The 4,040-nt window shown below is 31.5% G+C and overlaps 1 long non-coding RNA gene across 2 annotated transcripts; it reads right to left on the bottom strand.

Annotated features, from left to right (window-relative positions):
• Positions 1–1,468: 1,468 nt before the first annotated feature.
• On the bottom strand, positions 1,469–4,040 carry LOC123710983. 2 transcript variants are annotated; one of them, XR_006753885.1, is made up of 4 exons: positions 3,934–4,040; positions 3,619–3,668; positions 2,778–2,929; positions 1,469–1,778 (listed from the first exon to the last, which is right to left on the bottom strand). It is a non-coding gene; the product is annotated as an uncharacterized LOC123710983 (long non-coding RNA). The 2 variants fall into 2 exon arrangements; XR_006753884.1 differs by lacking the exon at positions 3,619–3,668.

Raw genomic sequence — 4,040 nt, 5'->3', positions numbered from 1 at the left:
CGCCCTGTCAAAACGTGTTTTCAATCAATATTTCATTGACAACATTTAAGTCCGCGCGGACATAAATCTCTGCTTGAATTGTTTACTACGGAGCAGGTAAATCAAGACTTGTTAGCAACATGAGGCTCCTACATATTTATTATTTTGCCAAGTTCAACCAAAATAAAATAACATATAGTAAAAGATATTGAACACCCGTAGTAGATGCAAAAATATTTCCATTGGCTATTTTATTTTTGAAGTCTAATATTTTTATATACCTACATATTGTTACCTGCTACACTTTTCGCCTTGATATGAATTAATGAGTTTAAATCAAAACACAACAGACAATACCGTCAATGTAATTTAATAATAAAAAGAACATATAACCCTATAAAAACTGATTGAATATAGATGTATGTTCTTGATTGTAACAAGATTTTCCTTACTTAGCTGTTCAAAAGGATCTGAGGGAAAAGTTGTAAGCTCATTCGAACTTCAAGTCATTCAACGTACTTTTCAGTTCTCTTCATTCGTTCATGTGTGAAATGCGAAAAATAATTTTCACAAGAAAATTGAAGTTTATCCGGTGTGAAATTTGCCATGAATTTATCCTATCTAATTATGAATACTATACAGAATTATATATTTATTAAATTAATACAATTTTTAAAGTAATTTATAACGAATTCAAAAAACGATTCAGTATTTAAAAGAATGAATTCAGACGATTTCAATTTAATATCCTATATTTTTATTTAGTTAATAATAATAATAAATCATTTATTCCACGTCTTATACATTCATATTTGTTGATAATTACCCTTAGAAAAAAATTGAGTTTATTCAATATAAAGTTCTATTATTAAAGTCAAGAGACTCATCCCTGTCGTAGGTTTGATCCCCGACTGTGCACTAATATAATTTATATCTGCGCATGCACTAGTAAAGTAAAGGAAAACATCGAGAGGAAACGGGCATGACTTAGACCCTAAAAGTTAACGATGTGTCAGGTACAAAAGGATCACCGGTTTGTATTTTAGAAAAAAGCCAAGCAGTCATAACATCGTATTTTATCCAATTAAAAAAAAGCCAAAGGTAATTAATCTGGCTCGTATGTTTTCTTTGTATCATAATTAATTCCAAGTCATATGGAGTAAGGTGTGATGGTTGCAGCTCTTGGCGATTACTATGAGTGACTGAGAGTTTCTTGAGATAGCTGGCAGACAACTTGCAGTAAATGTAAATTCAGAGACATTTCGTTTCCTTTATGCTCATAAGGGTATACCAAGATTCCTAATATTTTCTTTGAACCTAGGGGATTTGTGCGTTGTGACGTTGAGCTTACTGAAATCAGTCTCCGATACTATCGACATCTTTATATGTTCGCAAAGTGAGTTCACAGATATTGTGTATTAATTTTGACATGGTATTCGCTTAAATTATGTCAAATCCTCTTTTAAATTCAAGAATTTTTATAGGCTAATAATAATAAAACATAGTAGATTTATTGTTATAGTTGTTGAAACAAAAAAAATATCATTAGTACTGTAAAATAAAAAATAAAATTTAATTTTCCGTTTCCATTAGCTTCAACCTGTTCTAGCTTTTATGAATTTTCAGTCTTTATTAACAATTTCGATCGTGAAATGTCACAGTCGGGCTGCTTCATCGCTGAGCCGTGAGGTTCATTCAGACGGGAGAATTCATTAGCCTTCCGGAAAAACGATCAAAGCAATTTAGAATCCATTACGTTGCGATGCCATATATGAGTTACTACTTTCGTACGATTATACCTGACAAAGAAATGGTGATTACAAAGATATCACGAAAACCACTGACACAGTTCTTCAAATTCAATTCTTTTTATGTGCCTCTTTCTTGTATAAAACAAGATATACCTTTTTAGATATGGGCCTCAGATTTCTGTATCTGTTTCATCATCAATTATTAATGTAATAGGCAAGTAGATGATAAGCCTCCTGTGCCTGACACATGCCGTCGACTTTTTGGGTCTTAGGCAAGAAGGTTTCATTCCGCGTGACTGTTAAATGTGCACATAAAAAGAAAATCCATTGCTGCACAGCTGGGGATCGAACCTTTGACCTCAGCGCTGAGAGTCGCACGCTGAAGACACTAGATTTTACAGTAAAAGAAGAAGCATCTCTTTAGTTTTACATTTCACCATACGCAAGACTACGGGTTCGTGGTCAATTAACAAAACGTAACAAATACTGTTACAAAGCCTGATTATATGTATGAACAGATGTTGAATCTCATATGTTACAGGACTTTTAACGAACCACATTTCTATATTAGTTTACATTAGTTATAAGTATTGAAGCAAACAGAGCTTTGAGCGGAACGGTTGAGAACGTTCATTATTTGTTGGCTTGGCTTAAGTGGGGAACATCGATCATTGCTATCTTATCTCGTCGCTTCCAGACGCTATGTATAACAATACATATATAATAAACGTTCAATCAACTTAACACAACATCGTGTAAAGATTTTCCTTAAACCTTATTATGTCGGCAAACGTGTTTCACCCTTTATTTCTGTAATATATATTTAGTTTTATTCCTAAATTGAAAGTTAGATTAACTAACAATTTCAGATTAAGATTAGTTTGCGTTGTTAAACAGATTTTTTCATAACAGCGAAGATTCTTATCTGTTAAAACAAATGACGATTTTCTATAAATGATTTATCGCGCGAAATTATATTTCAGTGCTCACCAATACCGCTATGAATATGTCCATAGTTGAGCAGAAATAGAAAAAACCTTTACGTACCTTAATTACAAATAGACAAGGTCATCGTAATATATACGTATAGATAATAAAGTGTCATTTATATACTTTTTATTTATTAAAATTTGCAAAGGGTATCTATGATACTGCCCGTGCTACGCGTAGTTCTACAATGTGGATTGAGACCCGTAGCTCTGAAAATCGTAGCACACGTTTGTAAAAATCTAATTTGAAAAAGCACCTTGAAGCAAAAACGGTCATTGATTGAGAGACCACGACTGTTAAGCACTCGCAGTTTCGATTTATAATGTAATGAATTCATTTATATCTGTTAAATACGTATATTTTTTAAATGAGGTTAAAAAAAATAATGTTTATTTTAATTTAGAAAACCAGAGTAAACCTTATTTAAATTTGTTTTAGGTGACCTCTTCAGCTAACCTAATTGTTAATTTGCGCCCCTTATATAATTAACCATTTTGAACGTCTGTAATTTACACCTTTAACGTTGTTTTGGCTTTTTGCTGTAAATAAAATTGTGAAGTGCATTTTCTTCAAATAAAAACTATAACTGTTTTAATAAAAAAAAACTAATTAAAAAGATATGTGTAAGTGGGATGTACTAAAGAGATTTTAGTGTATATAACTGGGTGTACGTTTAGAGTTACAAAATCTGTGTATTTTTTGTTAATATAGGAAATAATCAAAGAAATAGTACGCAAATTAGAATTAATTAATAGAAATTTAATTATTTTACTTTACCAAAATTACTTATTTAACTTACTTTCCTTACTTCAATTGTTTTAATTACTTTATTTACTTCACTTACTTTAACTCATTTCTATACTTTACTTACATTACTGACTTTACTAACTATAGTTACTTTAATTGCTTTACTGCAATAGTAGCAGTTAATTATTGGACGTTTGCGATCTATGAATTAGAAACTGACGTTATCACAATCAAGCATTTAAAAGATTTATATATAAAATGTTCTATGAATACTGGAGGGTCTGTACCGACCGAGGATCCGTTGATATGATAGTAAAGTTCCATGTGTCTTAATTTCATATAATACCGAGACTGCGTTATCTTTAAGGAGCTATACATGTTTCTGAAGAGTGTAATACATTTTGGCTAATGGACCCTAGATATTAGAGAAGCCTTTTTTAAATAAAAACGACTTAGCTATACTAACACAGCTATTGGCACTTCTTGGAAGAACTATTTGTTTCCCACCTCATTAATAAGTTTGTTATAAGGTCCAACTCTGTTTCGTGAATCCTAACATGTGATTATGCAGGC

This window comes from Pieris brassicae, chromosome 6, assembly GCF_905147105.1.
Source record: "Pieris brassicae chromosome 6, ilPieBrab1.1, whole genome shotgun sequence".
Classification (NCBI taxonomy): domain Eukaryota; kingdom Metazoa; phylum Arthropoda; class Insecta; order Lepidoptera; family Pieridae; genus Pieris; species Pieris brassicae.
This window is presented reverse-complemented; position numbering and strand designations above follow the sequence as displayed.